General features: G+C 46.3%; 1 protein-coding gene across 6 annotated transcripts in view; it reads right to left on the bottom strand.

Moving 5' to 3' along the window:
* LOC147904561 (uncharacterized) overlaps nt 1–17,222 on the bottom strand; it is a 43,373-nt gene extending 26,151 nt beyond the window's left edge. For 5 of the 6 annotated variants that reach the window (XR_015543225.1, XM_087394691.1, XM_087394728.1 and 2 more), the window contains exon 1: nt 17,085–17,222. The gene's annotated coding sequence lies outside the window, so the exon portion shown is untranslated. Of the gene's footprint in view, nt 1–17,080 lie in introns of all 6 variants that reach the window. The other variant, XM_087394704.1, reaches the window with a different exon arrangement.
* Between the last annotated feature and the right edge of the window lie 694 nt (nt 17,223–17,916).

Here is a 17,916-nt window from a genome sequence, read left to right as displayed (position 1 = left end):
CTGAATAAAGCTTTGTATGGGCTGAAACAAGCCCCACGTGCATGGTATGCCAAAATTGATGCCTTTCTGACCAGCAAGGGGCTACACAATAGTCCAACTGAGAGCACCCTCTACATCAAGAAGGATGGGGGGGATATTCTGGTCATCATTCTTTATGTAGATGACATGCTGCTCACCGGATCAAATGAGTAAGTAATTGCAGATTTCAAGGCCCAATTGAAAGCTACATTTGATATGTCAAAATTAGGCTTGTTACATTTCTTTTCGGGGATCCAGTTTATTCAAGAGAAACGTGGCATTGTTATGTCTCAGTCCAAGTATGTTCAAAAGCTCTTGGACAGATTCAACATGCATGATTGCAAGCCTATGTCCACTCCCATGGAGCCGGGGCTGAAGCTTACAATGCATGATGCGGGTGAATCAATTGATGTCACACTCTATAGTCAGGCTGTTGGATGCCTCATTTATCTCTGTAATACACGACCTGATATTCAGTTTTCAGTTTCTCAGGTGAGCAGGTATATGCACAGCCCAAAGATTATGCATTGGCAGGCTGTAAAACGCATCTTCCGTTACTTGCAAGGTACAAAGTCTTTTGGCTTGATGTTTCCCAGGGGGGGTGACTTGCAGATGCATGCTTACAGTGACTCAGATTGGGCTGGAGACTATAATACTAGGCAGTCCACCAATGGGAATTGTTTCTTTCTAGGACATGCTTGCATTTCTTGGTTGAGCAAGAAACAGTCTACAGTGGCTACCTCCTCATGTGAAGCTGAGTACAGGGCAGCTTTCATAGCGACAGTTGAATGTGTTTGGCTGCATCGTTTATTTGCTGATCTTATTCTTTCATTGGAGGGTCCTTCTCCGATTCTCACTGATAGTCAGAGTGCTATAGCAGTGGCAAAGAATCCTGTGTTTCATGCTCGCACGAAGCACGTTGAGGTTCACTATCACTATATCAGAGAGAAGTTGCATGCAGGAGAGATCAGTATGATCTATGTGTCAACACATGACAATGTTGCAGGCATCTTCACCAAAGCACTTCCACGTGAAAAGTTTGAGGCATTTCGCAGTGCCCTGAACTTATCTCCTTTTGGTGATTAATCATTTCCTTGTACATGACATTGGCACTGCAGGGGGGTGTTAGAATTATTATTATAATTCAGCAATGACCAATGTAATGTAATAAGTAGGTTAGGGGCACTTTTCCCTCATTTAGAGGTTTTTCCCCCTAACCATAGTTAGTTCACTAACTACGGTTAGTGAAGGATAACGTTTTGTCACTTAGACAAAACCCATCCCACTTCTTGTATTAGTCACTTCTTCTATTGCAAGCACTACGTTCAGCTCTCTTGCTCTCACTCTCTTTTTGTAACATTATCCTCTTTTGAGTTTGTAACACATGAACAGTTACTTTCAAAAAAGAGAACGACAATGAATGCACGCTCTGCAAAACCGTTAGCTTCCACAATAAAATGAAACTAGATTATGGGAGCTTCAATGGTACGATTGATTTAAACTGTATCTGAAAGATCTTCACTGAACATTGTGCCAAACATCGAGTTAAGAAACCCCCCCCCCCCCCAAAAAATAAAAATAAAAATAAAGGAAAGAAAGCCATTCCAAAGTAAAATCTTGTAACTTCAAGTAGAAAGGATATTCGCCATCTTTGACAGCTTTGTTTTATACCTGCAGAAGTACACATTGCTAGCAGAAGTATTATGTGATAGATCAGACTTGTTGTAAAATCTCCTGTGTGACAATCTTTTTTTTTTGGCGCAAAAAACAACCAATATTTTTTAATCCAACCTACTTAGAACTCAGTTAGAGTAGGTTAGAAGTGAGTGAAATTACCTCCAAGGGCAATTACAGATAGAAATCACTGAGTAGAACTAGAAAAAGCAGCAAGAAGAGGGTAGTTTTACAAAAACCGATTGTGCCTTTGGGTATGCTTGCGCATGAAAAGCAGAGTTGTGGCCAGCAGGAGTAGATTCGCAGCCAAACATTAGGCTAGAAGCAGCAAAGATGTAGAGGTAAGCGAGATTTATAGGCAGGGATGGCCAGGCCTGCTCCAGCACTGGGCAGCAGGAAGCCTAGAGCAAACCACAGATCAGTTAGGAGGACTTTTGCTTCTGCGATTTCTAGTCCAGCCCCTTCTCTCCGCGGAAATCCCCATGTAGGGCTCAGGGAAGCTCTTGCTTCAGTCAGCAACTAGTGGAGAGTGATCCTCATAACCGGGTTGGAGAATTGAAAGAGAAGGGCCTTAAGTAGAAGTAGAAGGTCTAGGCAAGCTCTGATCCCTGCCTGAGTCGTGCTATAGCAGAAATGCAATTACGAGTAAATCACTTCATTAAACTAGAATTTCAATTAGCCATGGAAACTGAAAATACCATTCACATGTTGTTCAACGATAAGGGTTTAGAGAGAAGATAATAGCACCTAATGGGTGTGAATAAGGTGCAACCCATACCAAGGATAACCCTTGGTATATTTATAAATTACAATAATGCAAGGCTTCGATTACAAAGTAGAACTGGAAAAAGCAGCAAAAAACTGAAATTGCTCATATTTTCTCTCTGCACATTATGCAACTCCTGATTGAGCTGCATTTTCTTGGCTTGCGTATTTGTGCTATTCACAGCAAAACATCAATCTAGAAGCAAGAAAATGGTTGCTTGCTATAACCAAGGTGAAAGCATATATAACCTCAAGGCTGCAAGAAAGAAAGTTTTCCTATCACATGTGTCCACCTATGCCCCCTCCTTTGCATCTCAGTAGGCTTTCTACCTGCGAGTAGATCCGTCCTGCTGAGTGCTCTTGGAGGTGCTACAATGCTACAGGCTGACCTGCCTGACAATGGGGCCTTTTATAGGGCTGGCATGTCCCTAGTCTGGCCAACAGCCGACCCAACTCACAAACGGGGCTAATGCTGGGTCCAAAGGTGCTGAATCTCTTCAACAACATGTTCAACATGAGCATAGGCAACTAAACAGGGTCCAACTTCTCCTAGTTGATCTCTCACTACCTTTATTTTTGTGAGGTAGCCATGCACAACATCTAGCAAAGGTGCCGCGTAAAAACAGCAATTGCAAGAGATTGCAATGCTGAGTTTTCACAGAGGACAAAATGTCTACACTCGCCGGTCCACACTGCCTCCCGAAAAGGCTCAGCATTTGCTATTGGAGTGTGCAATGACCCCCCTTTGTATAGGCGAGGAGGAAGGGCTAGAGCCCTAGCAAAAGTTGTAACAATGACCCTTTCTCACTGCCATATTTTTTTAATCATTATTTTTTACTTTCTTGAGATCTCGTTTTTACTTACCACACATGTGTATCCTTCTATATGAGTTTCTGTGACACGTTTTCACATCCCGGCCTGGCATCTTCTGCTACCATGTGCACATCTTCATCGGCAATTCAAGTGCTCTCTTTTCATGGCTGATCACCATGCATTGCTATCTCTAGTATAGCACTTGTCCCCTTCAGTGTGACCCTTTCCAGACATCAGAGCTCTTATCGCCTTCAGTGTGATCTACCGTCTTCAGTACGGTCTTGGTTTGCCATCTCCAGCATGGCCTATGTTTACCATCTTCAGTATGGTATTTTGTTACCGTCTTCAGCATGGTCTCTCTCTTTGCCATCTTCAACATGGCCATGGATCTTCAGTATCCATCATAGTCACATCCAACGACACGATGTCGGAATCTAGTGCATGGGGTGGACTTCATGCCAATGAAGTTATCAATCGAATGACTATCTTACCGGATCACCCTCCACCTAGTATTAAATTACCAACATGCCGTACGAGACTGATGACGCTTCACACATCCACAAGGCTTCTCCAGGCCCAATTGTTCTACTCCCAATCACATAGTCTTGTGGGTTGGAAGTGATCTCAGAACCCAGTCCATGAGTATCTAGTTTCTAGGGCTTCTGAGGCTAAAAGATGGTTCCAGTTTGGTAGAATTCTGAGTTGTTTAGAACTAGATACAAGCCATTTAAGTTCTCGGGTTAACTGAGTCCTAGGCCCAAGATTAATTACTTGTATGCATGTAGAGGGGTCATGGGGTAACATTTTAAGTGACCTATTTAAAGTATTCAAATAACTCCTTAAAACTATTCTAACATAGAATAACAAATCAAATACTATAATTAGAAAATAAAATAATAGAAATTGTTTTTTCAGCTTTTTCAGCCTGCTTTAAAGGTCTACATAAAGTTTGGGCTCAATTCTAAGCAGTCACGATTGCTCTCTGTGCAAATTTGCACCCTCTCCTTGTTGCTCTCTTTACAAATTCGCCCTCTTCCTAGCCATCCTCCTACTGTCCAACTTGATGATTGCTGGAATTTCTGTTTCAGCCTACCTTCCAACTTGATGATTGCTGGAATTTCTGTTTCAGCCTACCTTTCTTCCTTTCCAGTGCCCAAGACGAGTCATGGGGCAAGTATTCTTCACATATTTCACTTTTATCAATCACTACACTTTCTTTTTCTCACATTCAATTCCGTTTTTTGTCTTTTAGGCTACCAGAAATTGATTTTCAGATTTCGTTTTTCACTCATAGGGCTTTCTAAAACTGATTTTATTTACACTAAACATGCTCCCTTCGATTTCCAAAGGGTCTTACCTCGTTTAGGTTAAAACGCTAACCGCTTCTGTTGTGGGCTACGTGTTCCAAAGTCTAAGGTTTCTATACTAACCCTAACGGGTAGGTTCTGAATTTCCTATGTTTCAAGGATAAGTGGGACCAAGACCATTTATGCGGCTTTCTCCACTTGGTACACAAGCTAGCGCATCAAGTACTAACTACATAGTAAGTCTAAAGTATTTTGCTTCACCGGATTGAAAAGATCACAATTTTGTTGATAGCAATCACTAGTCCCACAAATCAGAGGACTTTAATACAACCCTTTCACATGATATCATCTCTCTCTCTCTCTCTCTCTCTCTCTCTCTCTCTCTCTCTCTCACTAGGTGGCTCACATCTCTTGGACTAGACATGGATAGACTGCCTCTGTTCCGATACAGCATAGATGCCCCTCATCTCGAGTTGACTCGCCACGAGCTTAGCCAGGTCACGAGAGCAGACTTGCTGCAGCTTCATACGTATCGCACTTGGATTTATCCCACGCAGCTTCCGGTGAAGATGGCCACATATCGTGACCACTTCCTTCGGATCTCAGAGGATGGATTTGTCATCCCACCAGGCTATACAGGTACCCACATGTCCCACTCACTGAGGATTGCCCTCGGCCAGCTTAGAGTCTCTTCGCATCAGCTCGAGATAGAGGCTGGTAGGATGCGACGCATGGAGGATGGACGGCGACCAGGCCGAGAGACCAGGATCTGCCCTTGTTGCACCATGGGAGAGGTGGAGTCAGAGGAGCACTTCATTTGCAGATGCCCGCTATATTATGAGATCAGAGGTAGATTCCACTGTCTCTTCACGGATGGCTTTGGACCTCTCTCACGAGTGATGGACTACGAGGATCAGCGTTGCCTAGCCCTTTATGTCAGGGAGGCCACTATGCTCGGCGAGACTACCTCAGAGAGCACAGACCGGAGCGTGATAGAGCCCAGCCTCATAGAGCTCAGGCACACGCCATACCAGAGGACAGAGACCAGGAGGAGCACGAGGACGGCAGAGCCCACACAGGACACATGCCTCCACCATGTGGATGTACATATGAGATGGTTTGTAGACGCCGCAGGATCTTGTTACATAGGGGACGTACTCGCCGCTTCATCTCCAGACGATCCAGGATGATGGCAGCATTTCGGAGGAGGCTTACTCATGGAGATCTCGCCCCACCAGCCGCTCACCTCACCTTTGCCCAGATTTGTACTCTCATAGCAGGAGGCAGAGTCGATGGACAGGATTTCCAGTATTATTTTGGTTCTCAGACTCCGTGACACCTGGACTTGTATCTTTGCATTGGCATATTGTGCTCATCTCCCCATTTTACACCCGAGGGCGGTTTCCTTGCATCTAGTTTACTCTGTATTTAGGCTCAGATTTGACATTATGTACTTTCACTTGCATTATATTGCGTAGCACTTAGATGATATTCGACGATGCCTCTTCTTTGGGGCACGTTGATTTTGTGCTATCTTGTATGCAGAGTTCTTGATGTCCCATGGGTCCATTTTGGCCTCTAGTGGACAATAATACACTTTCTTTCTTTCTTTCTTTCTTTCTCTCTCTCTCTCTCTGTCACATGCACCCCTGCACTTGGGTGCAAGGTGACAGCCTCCAATAGATGCAGCTTTTGTAGTCCACACATCAGAGTGGATTAATTCCAATGGCTTTTTACTCTCTTGAACATGCCTAGGAAAAGGTTTCCTTGCCTGTTTCCCAAATTGACAGGGTTCACAAACCTTGTGCATTTCTGCAACCTTGAATTTAGGCAATCCTGCAACAATATTTTGGGCTTGCATTGATTTAAGTCATTGTATATTAACATGATCAATGCGTTTGTGCCAGATATCAATATCTGCAACTACACCGGTCCCATGTGCAAACATTGCTGCACTCAATTCAGGCATGTCCGCATCCAACGTAAACATCCTGCCCTTCTTCTTTCCTTTTGCTATCAAGCGACCATTATTTTTCATATCCTCAACAAAGCATCCATGAGGATTAAATCTGACCTGCAAGCCCTGCTCAACCATCTGACCAACAGAAACCAGGTTCTTGGTGATGTTCGGAACATGAAATACATCAGACAAGTATTTCTTTTTCCCATCCTGCATAGACAAAGGAATTTTGCCAATCTGCACAATAGGATGTGCAGTATCGTCACCACTCTCCACAAATCCCAGTTTTTCCATTTTTCTTGCATCCTGCATCCATTCAGCGTGACCTGTCATGTGGTTTGACGCACATGAATCAACATACCACACATCATTGCTTTCTTCTGCACTTGTTACAGAATTTGTCATATGCTGCACCATAAACAAATGCTCATTTCTGTCATCACCCTGTCTACTAGAGGATGCATAATTGCCTTGCTGCAATTTTCCATTCATAATGTCATTCTGCTTTTTGCAGCAGTCTTTAGCCATATGACCCATTTTGCCACAATAGTAGCATTCAACATTGCTGTTTGCATTTTGGCCTCTCTGCCATCCACCACGGCCTCTTTGGCTCCCCCTGTCTCTACAGTGGAGAACAGAAGGTTAAGTGTTTCCATCTTATAGTTTAGGTCTTAGCCTAGGTTAGGAGTCCCTTTAGGGTCCCCAAAGGCTGGATAGGTAAGCAGGGAAGGCAGCCTGCAAAGGCTGCCCAAAAACTCCCCTAGCAAATGAGCCAGGGAGGGCTTTTTATAGGCTGGTTGTAGGCCAGCCAGTCTGTAAAACAGACTGAATCTGTAATACAGACTGAGTCAGTCTGTTTACAGACTGGGTTGGCTCAGTCCAGCCCTATAAAAGGGCCCCTTGGCTGCCCTGTTTTCTCATTCAGTTTGCTCCTGCCTTCAGTCCTCCTACAGCTCCACTTCAGCCTCCTGTGCAGCCCCTGAGATCCTCAGATCTGGCCCTGCTCTAGCCTCAGTCCCTTGGCCAACAGTTCAGCCTGATCTGAAGGTGACCACGCAGCACAACAGTCAGAGGTTAGGACCAACAAACGGAGAGAGGTTTGGACACTGCTTCCGCAGCTTTCTCAGCTCTCTTTTACAGTTTACACAGCTCACTCTCAGCTCTATATTTCCGTCATCTCTCAGTTCTCTCATAGGATCTCTCACTTCTAACTTTTCACTCTCTCACTCACGCAGTAACCCTGCATTCCGGTAGACAGCACAAGCCTCTTCCTTGCCTTGCAGAAGCGTCCTACATCGTCAGTGTGGACAGCATCAAGGTCTCGGTATTGGTCGGCATTGCCTCTAAGGTCTTTGGGTCTGCTATACGTGTGCACAGTGAGCTCTTCAAAAGCGTGTTCTGTGATCTCTTGAAGAGTGTTCTTTGTATTTCTCAGTTCTCCAAGTATAAAGCAAATTCTCCCCTGATTGGGGGAGGGGGCCCTCAGTGGGTACAGGGACCCAATCGGTTGTGACTCTACTCTCTCTCTACCCTCATCTCCTTCCTCTCTCTATGGTAAACAACGCTCATTCCTCGCTAAAGGTTTAAAGAAGGTCTTGCTGTGAATTACACGATCAGATAACCGTTGCATGTTACATTGGTATCAGAGCTTCGGTCTATATCCAGCTTGACTATCGCGAGTGTATGGTTGTGCTGAGATCCGGAAAGGACACACAATCAAGCACCATGGAAGGGTCAGGAAAAGATTTCAACCGTGAAGACTTTGAAGAGGAGAAAGACTATCAACAAGATACGCTTCCGCCAAATGCTCAAGAAGTGATGTCGAACCTTCTAGAGCAGAATCGGGTCCTGCTCCAGCAACTCGAAGAACATTCATCCCAGCTGGAAGAAAGCAGAAGACAGCTGGACTAGACAAAACAACGTCTGGAGGAAAAAGAAGCAGAAAAGCCGCTGGAAGAAAGAACCACAGATTTTGAAAAATTGCTCTTGTTGATGCGCGAGGAACACAAAAATGAGGAGGCACTGCGACGCGAAGAGCTCGCGTAGGCAGAGAGAGGCAACAAAAGCTAGACCGAGAGGCGATGCTTCTCCAACACAAACAGATGTTAGCCGCTATGCAGGCAAGTTTGAGCGCAATGGCCATCTCCGCCACAGCTTCGCCACAGGAGGCTATCGACAGCCCGACGAGCAGAAGCAATACCACCAAAAACATCACTGCTTTCATTGCCACCACATCGCTGGGCATGGCAAGAAGGATTGTCCGCAGTGGCTTGCCGAAAAGGATGTGAAAGCACCTACTTCGTCCGTCGCTAATGTATTGGCTCTTCCAGCTTCGCCTCCATCCTTCAGCTACGAATGTCGTCTTCCCTGCTTTGAACGCCGTTTCCACAGTGGTCTTTCAAGGTAAGAAGGAGGGCGACTTCTCAGATCAAAAGAAGACGCTCATTCGAGCGTATGGCACAGCTAACGGGCATCAGTTTATTGTCATGTTCGATATGGGGAGTTCAGAAGATGCCACCTCCCCTCAGCTTGCCAAGACAGTGGGGTGCACCTTGGTGCCTCACGAGCTTGCAGTGGACGAGTTCACGCCCAGCTTGCGCACACACATCATGCATAAGGCCATCCAGTTCACTTTTTCACTTCAGAAGGCCATGTTTACGCGGGATTTTATATTGACTCCTTTGATGGGGTGCGACATGATCCTCGGGATTCAGTGGTTCCGTGAGCATGTTCCGATGCCTGATTGGCAGCAGGACACCTTCACGATTGTGGAAGGTTTACCTGAGCCCGCCGTGATACGCAGTGATCAGAGCATACCAAGGATTCCATTAATCTCTCATATTCAAGCAAGTCGTGCCATACGCAAGGGTGCCATGTGTGCACTTGTCTATGTCCAGTGCCAGATCACTGCAGTTCAAGCTGCTCCTCCGATGGGACAAGCAATGGTGGATCTACTCGAAGAGTTCAAAGACATAATGCTCCGGGACGATCTGCCACCCCAACTACCTCCCAACCGACCGGAAGACCATCGCATCGATCTACTTCCGGACTCGACACCTCCAAGTAAGTTCCCTTATCGACTTTCAAAGTCTATGGAGGGGGAGTTAGAACGTATGCTCATTTCCTGCAAACAAACGGCCAGCGCTGAAGATGTAGCTCGTTTGTTTATCAAGCATTGGTATCCCATTGGAAGGTTGCCAAAGACCATCACATCCGACAAGGACTCTAAGTTTACGTCTAACTTTTGACGAGCCTTGTTTGATAATTTTGATACTAAGCTGCAGAGGTCCAGCGCTTTCCATTCGCAATCGAATGACGAACGGAAAAGTATAATGGTCTGGCATTTGATATTTTGAAATCATATTGTCATGATGCTCAGGGAAAGTGGGAGCAGTTTCTTCCGCTTGTGCAGACCATTTTGAACGATACCTATTCTTCGAGTATTGGTCGCACACCTTATGAAGCAGCGTTTGGACGGCGATTTACCTCACTCCTCACCCGGATGGTGTCTCCATCTCTTGAAGCCAACAAAACCACCCAATCCATGGCAGAGAGTACGGAGTCCGTGAAAAGCCGCATCGCCAAAGCTCAAGCATCGTATACACGCCAAGCTAACAAATCCAGACGAGATGTCCAGTATAAAGAGGGTCAATGGGTGTATTTACGCATTATCAAGCAACGATTGAAGCAGGTGGGCAAGCGATGCCCTAAGCTGTCCTTCAGGAACTTCGGACCATTCCCTATTATTCAAAAGATCAACGATGTCTCAATGAAGTTACGCCTACCAGACAGTTGGACTATGCACAACGTGTTCCATATAGCTTGGTTGAAGCCATATTTTAAGCCTCCTCTTTCAGAGATTTCCGACGAGCAACCACCTGAAGTTCTTGATGAAGCCGAAGTTTTGCAGCCAGAACAGATCCTTCTTCATAAATTCAAGCATGGGTCAGGACGCAGGATCCGGGAGTTTTACACCAAGTTCCGTGATCGAGGTACCCATGAAGCAGTGTGGTTGGAGGAAGATTTTTTCCACGAGTTTCCCCAGATATTGGCGGACTACTTGGAAGCAATGAACCTACTGCCAAGTTAAGGAGGAGGGAATGTCACATGCCCCCCTGCACTTGGGTGCAAGGTGACACACTGGCTACATCGACAAGTGCATTATAGTTCCAAGATAGGAGATTTTGTCGTATGCTGTGACCCCTTTGTGAGCCCTTGTCCAAGGACAGTCAGGCACAAGCTACGTAGGTCAGTCTCTCAGCCTTAGGTCAAGTCAGTAGTCAGTTCTTGTTCACTAGTACCCACTGGAGAACAATAGGTTAAGTGTTTCCATCTTATAGTTTAGGTCTTAGCCTAGGTTAGGAGTCCCTTTAGGGTCCCCAAAGGCTGGACAGGTAAGCAAGGAAGGCAGCCTGCAAAGGCTGCCCAAAAACTCCCTTGACAAATGAGCCAGGGAGGGCTTTTTATAGGCTGGTTGTAGGCCAGCCAGTCTGTAAAACAGACTGAGTCAGTCTGTTTACAGACTGGGTTGGCTCAGTCCAGCCCTATAAAAGGGCCCCTTGGCTGCCCTGTTTTCTCATTTAGTTTGCTCCTGCCTTCAGTCCTCCTACAGCTCCACTTCAGCCTCCTGTGCAGCCCCTGAGATCCTCAGATCTGGCCCTGCTCTAGCCTCAGTCCCTTGGCCATCAGTTCAGCCTGATCTGAAGGTGACCACGCAGCACAACACTCGGAGGTTTGGACCAACAAACGGAGAGAGGTTTGGACACTGTTTCCTCAGCTTTCTCAGCTCTCTTTTACAGTTTACACAGCTCACTCTCAGCTCTATATTTCCGTCATCTCTCAGTTATCTCATAGGATCTATCACTTCTAGCTTTTCACTCTCTCTCACGCAGTAACCCTGCATTCCGCTAGATAGCACAAGCCTCTTCCTTGCCTTGTAGAAGCGTCCTACATCAGTGTGGACAGCATCAAGGTCTCGGTATTGGTTGGCGTTGCCTCTCAGATCTTTGGGTCTGCTATACGTGTGCACAGTGAGCTCTTCAGAAGCGTGTTCCGTGCTCTCTTGAAGAGTGTTCTTTGTATTTCTCAGTTCTCCAAGTATAAAGCAAATTCTCCCCTGATTGGGGGAGGGGGCCCTCAGTGCGTACAGGGACCCAATCGGTTGTCGACTCTACTCTCTCTCTACCCTCATCTCCTTCCTCTCTCTATGGTAAACGACGCTCATTCCTCGCTAAAGGTTTAAAGAAGGTCTTGCTGTGAATTACACGATCAGATAACCGTTGCATGCTACACTCTCTCTCTCTCTCTCTCTCTCTCTCTCTCTCTCCCCCCCCGGTCGCTCCTCTCCCGCGTTGCTCCGCCCACTCTGGTCGTCCATCGTCGCTCAGCCCGCCTGTCTATCCTCCCTCAGCCCGTCCTTCACCACTCAGCCCTCACCCGCCTAGTCATCTAGCCTCTCCGCTCCACTCAACTGCTCAACCCTCACCCGCACCGCTAAGCCCTCACCCACTCCACTCAGCTCCTCATCTGCTCCGCTCAACCCCAGCCCAGCCGTCTACCCTCTCTGCCTACCTACCTCTTAACTCTTGTCTAACCTCTCCGCCTGCTTACCTCTCAGTTAGTAGCTAACTAACCCTGAACTGGGCTGAGACCCCTAGCCTAATTCGGGGGTTAGTTAGCTCGGGGTCTTGCAGATATGGCCAGCATGGAGTGGCCTAGCCTCTCCTCGAAATCCAGATCCCCTCCCCTCTCTACACCAACTACTCCAACTAATCAAGTACAATACTCCACAGTTGTAGCTAAGACACATTCTCCGTATGCACACGCCTGCTTACCTCTCATTTAGCAGCTAACTAACCCTGAACTAGGCTGAGACCCCTAGCCTAATTCGGGGGTTAGTTAGCTCAGGGTCCTTGCAGATATGGCTAACATGGAGTGGCCTAGCCTCTCCTCAAAATCTAGATCCCCTCCCCTCTCTACACCAACTACTCCAACTAATCGAGTGCAATACTCCACGGTTGCAGCTAAGACGCATTCAACGTATGCACATACATACTATAAAGGAGGTTTAAATCGGTTTATCATTGGTCATCATGAGCAAATCTTTTACTTACAGCAAGAGGTTCGTGACTTAAAGATGCTCAGCTAAACTTCAATTTTTCGAAGGGCCTGCCAAGCAAGCAATCATAGACGAAGTTACGAAGGCATGTAAGACTTCCCTACCTACTCCTCAACTAGTCTCCACAATTAAAGACTTCATTCACTCAAGAAGGAGCTAAGTGTGGAAGTGGAGACAAAGGCAAGTAAAACTGACATTCAAGAAGAAATTAAGGAGCATGAAGCCAGATGTGAACTTATTGAAGATTCGGATAGGACTTTCGGAAAACTGGTACAAGGATGAGGACTCTTTTAGTGAAACTTTAGCATAGGTCAAAGCAGCCATGCCCATCATTGAATGGAAGGATGATGATGAGGTAGCAACTAATATCAAACACTCCAAAGGACATGCTATCATCACTTTCAAGTCACGTAGGCTACGAACCAAGATTCTTCGCCAATCACATAAGCTGAAAGGGACGAAGGTATGGATAGCTCAGGAGCTCACACAAGCGCAATTTGTCATCCTGCTTCAACATGTATCCACTTGCTTGGTACTATTTCTTTTCGTTTTTCAATGGTATGCTTATTAAGAAATGAAATACTTTCCTACTATTCAGTTACGGACAATGGGGACTAGGTCTAGCATTTGAGGGTGGACCCCCTTGCTTGGGGTTATGGGCATTAGTGACCCACAAGAGTGATGGCCTCTCTTTGAGAGGGACATCTGGAAACCACACCCCACCTGAGTACCCAAACATGGGACCAATCAAATGCACAGATTGCATACTGACCTAGGAACCATTCAAGAGAATGTTCCCTAAGCTTTGGGTGTGGGCCTGGCAGCATGCCAAGAGTAATGGAGATACAAGATAAGACGACAAACAAATGAGCTCAGTATGGCTCAATTATGACCTTGGAGTACGTCAATAGATAGTCCAAGTTGTTAGGAACCCGTGGGTGCGATCAGAATTGAATTCTGACAGCTTTGAAATTTTAGGGTTTTTGGGAGTGACATGTGGCAGCTGACACGTGGCAGACTGCCACATGGAATCTGAGCTGGCAGGTCAGTCCACCTGTCCCACACATGTGGCAGCATGCATGGCAAGTGGCAAGGCATGCAGGCCAAGTGTCTAGCCCCAAATCTGGTAGATTTGGGGCAGGTTGTGGGCTGTCCTCTTTGGGACTGCAGCCCACCAAAAATCTGGGACAAGTGTCCACCTTCCACTCTAAGCCTCGGGGGGGGGGGGGGGCTGAGCCTATAAAAGAAGGCCTCTCCCCTTCATTCCCTACATGAAAAATTTGTCACTTTTCTTCTCTCTCCTTTTGGTTGATGCAGCAGAACCTCTCCAGCTCCTTGGGTGCAGCCAGCTTCTCCCCAGGCCATTCTCTCACCTCAGCAGCACTTTCTCTCTCTACAACAACACATTCTCTCTCTACAGTTCCAGCCCCTCCTCTCCATAAATCTGCCTCCTCTCAGCTCCTTGGGTGCAGCCAGCTTCTCCCCAGGCCATTCTCTCACCTCAGCAGCACTTTCTCTCTCTATAACAGCACATTCTCTCTCTACAGTTCCAACCCCTCCTCTCTAGAAATCTGCCCCCTCTCAGCTCTTCTGGAACAGCAGCAGCATCCTCTCTCCTTCTCCTAGCCTGGAGCAGCCACAGCCCCTTTCTCTCTCCTGCTGCAGTCTTTCTCTCTCTACTGCAAAATTTCTCTCTCTACTGTTCCAGCCCATTCCCCTTGCAGAAATCTACCTTTCTGTGCACCTCTGGAACAGCAGCAGCTCCTCTCTTACATCCCCTCCCTTGGGATCAGCATTGGCACTCTCTCTCTACAGCTATCACTCCATAAAGGCTTTCTCTCTCTAGCCTACAGGCTGTTTTTCTAAGCTGTTCTCATTCCAGCCCCATTTCCACACTCTCCTCACCCAAGGTAGCTTCATAGGCATCAAGGACTTCATCTACAAAAGGGTCAAGTCACGAAGGGAGCCTGTATTGTCAAGTTTATCTCATTTACAGCACTATTTCATGTTGTTTCTACTATCTTTCTAGAAACTAGTGCTTGCCTCTAATGTTGGATGTAAGTGGTGATTGTTGCAGGCTTCTTCCTTGTGGATTGGGCAAGCCAAGAGTTGAAACCTGAGCTTGGAGTCCTCCTTTTTGTTGTCTACCTTGTACATATGCCCTTGAGTCTTGTATCTAGGTCCTAGGCTTTCCCTGAGTTCATCAATTTGGAAGGTGCATTGCACCTTGGTCTTGTATCTCCATTTTAAAGAATAAAGTGAGCCTGGATAAGGGGGGGGGGGGGGGGGGGGCGTCTTGGCCCCTCAATCATATTGCAATTTCCAATGATGTCACTTTGTGTTTAAGCTGTATAAGTCTTAATTCCAGCTTAATTGCAAACTCTTAAGTTCAAGTATATGTGTTTGGCAACTCGCAATCATTTCATTCAAACGCCTCTACAAAATCCGTCGTCTGAATTGATAGAAAGCACCGAGTAGTTTGCACAATTGAAAAGCAAAGCGACTAAATTAGCCAAGGTTAGAGCTGCAAGGAAGGATGGAAAATGGGCAGTATACCGTGAAGGCATGGCAATTATGAAAGAATTCAAATCCAAACCAAAAGACTCTCAGTCTTAAACTGATGTATGGCCGATTATATGTTTTTATGCTTTATTAGATGTAGCTATTCTGAATAAATAGAGATGCTTTTGCACTCCATGGGAGCTGCCATGTGCCCTCCCTAAACTGATGTATTGGGTTCTGTGCTGTCCCATAGACCTCTTGGTCTTCCGTGGACGTTAATAGACTCTCTCTCTCTCTCTCTCTCTCTCTCTCTCTCTCTCTCTCGGGTATGAGAGCAGCTTTGAAGGAAACAAGGACATATCTAGATGATCATATAGGAATAACTTTAATTCACATGTGCTTACAGCACTAATTAATTGAGTTTTATTAAAGTCATACAGAAGAGCTCTAAGCTTACGCCAATTGATCTAGAAGCTCTACCTCCTCGCCGCCACCTCCCTGCTCTCCTCGCCTTCTCCCTTCCACCATCGCTCAGCCTCCACTCCCCCTCTCTTCCCTCTCTCCCTCCCCTCAAAGATTGTGAGGCTGAAGAGAGAGCGAAGGCCAGGGGCAAGGAGCTACAGGTAGATCTCAGAGTAAAAGGGAGCGAGCGAACGCCTAGGTAGGGAATGAGAGGGTTACAAAGGGTGGGAGAGACAGAAAGGGAGCAAGGAGACAAAGGGAGACACAAGCCAAGGAGGAATCATGATAATTTGAGAATCGCACGTAAGGTGAAAGCGACAAGAGCTTAATTTTTATCGCCATCTACTTTAGGTCATTTTCAAGTCGATTAAGCACGGCCCTTACCTTAGGCTGGGTTCATACCACCCCATGGAAGAGGAAACAAGATTGGAGGATGGCCACCGGGTGTGGTGGTTCACACCATCTGGCAGTCATTGGGCTACTAATCTATGTCACTAGGTGTGATTGATGTAACGGTTGGAGGAGATGGAATGGGCCAATCATGTAAGCGGTTGGAGGAGTTGTCCTTGAAGTGGGCGGCCTTGATGGCCCGGTTATATTTTTTGTGTCAGTGTCCAAGTCTGTCCCTCCTATTGGGCCAACTAGGATGCCTTTCACACCACCGTTTTGGAGGATGACCACTGGGTGGTGTGAACCCACTCTTGGACGACAACATAGGAGGGACATACCTTTACCTTTACTAGGACATACTGAATGTATATTTTCACACTTTTGGTAGTGGTGTCTACTCAGGTGCTTTGAGCTATTCCATAATCCATTGCAAATCTTGTTTCTATTCGCAACCTTCTCTAGTATGTGTTTTTATTGCCCGAAATTGACCTAGTCTTGCATTGAGGGCTTTTGTATGCATTTGCAATTCTCAATATAGTAGACAACTGTATGCTCTTGTCTCATTATTACAAATACATTTCCCGTGTCGTCATCTCAACTTCTTTAATTGTCAGCGTAAGCCTTAAACAGCATTTTTATCGCCAGAGTGCCTAGATCCACTCTGCTGTTGGATAGAGTGACGACAGAGGCTTCGGAGTATCTATCTTAAAAGTTCAAATGGTGCAGTCGACGTATTCCCAGCCGACGTGTTCACCAGTTCGTCTCACTTTTCAGCCATGCCAGTTCCCAGAAGCGCTGTCTAAGCATTGCCCCTTACGCAAATCGCTAGCTCTTTTAACCAAAAGCGGTTCCCATTCATATGCTCATTTAGTGTTTGCATTGTATCCCACGAAAGGGGCGCTAGTCAGCTGATTAAGGACGAAACGAGCAAACGCTGAACTGTGCAAAGTGAAAGGGACCGTGTTCGTGGGAAGGAGCTACGAATAACAGAAAGCAGAGCGATTTTCTGAGATCCATGAAAAAGAATTTGGAGATGCTCATGTGAATAAGAGAGCAAGAGGAGGAAAAGACATACCCCAAAACTCCATCGCTGCTGATGGACAAGGAGATGAAGGTGGAAACCCTAATAGGCTACAGCCTGTCTGCTGAACGACCGTTTAGAGAAGCTCCGGGTTCAGGGTTGTGCACATTGGAACCAGGCTAAGTCTAGGTTCAGACCAAGGCGGCAGCAAACGAAGGACGACCGCCGCCGCTCTCCGGTCCTGACTACTTGTTCATAGCTGCAGCTCGCCAAATTCACGCATTGGTTCTGCTCCAAATTCCAACCTCTGACCGGGGCTCGAGGGAGGGGGGGGAGGGGAGGGCACCTTCCCTTCTACGCAAGATCCAACGATTTTGACGAATGCCCCTTTTAGTCTAAACCCAGGATTCACACATGTTCGGATACATCGGCTAGGCGTTTGATGTATTTCACACATGATCGGACATTGTAGCAATTCTATCTATTTGATTGGATCAACATTAAATGGCCCCCCAAACTTTCACATTTTTGTAGCAACCTCTTGATCGCTTGGAACCTCTTGACCTAGTACCTTGCGGTGGTCACAAGATTTGATCTCATGAGATCTCTTATTGTGTTTTGTGTAGCGATTCCCTCTGTACTGTTTGACGTGAAGTGAAGCTCTTGTAGACATGTCGTTAGTGGTTCCCAAAGTCTTTCCGCAGAGGAGAAGGTGATGAAGAATGTGGGCCGTCCCAATTGTCTGATCATTGCAAACAAGTTCTTCTTTAGCTTGTACTTATAATCTAAGGATGTACGTAGGCATGTAAAGTCTCGGTATCCAATGTTTGACTGCTGAAGCTTCTCGATGTTTGTGTCTTCTAAAGTATCTCTTTCTTTCAAAGTG

This window comes from Dipteris shenzhenensis, chromosome 2 (genome assembly GCF_047967505.1).
Source record: "Dipteris shenzhenensis isolate YYH24624 ecotype China chromosome 2, Dip_SZ_1.0, whole genome shotgun sequence".
NCBI classification, from domain to species: Eukaryota; Viridiplantae; Streptophyta; class Polypodiopsida; order Gleicheniales; family Dipteridaceae; genus Dipteris; species Dipteris shenzhenensis.
Note: the sequence above shows the minus strand (reverse complement) of the source record. Positions and strands in the feature narration are given on the sequence as shown.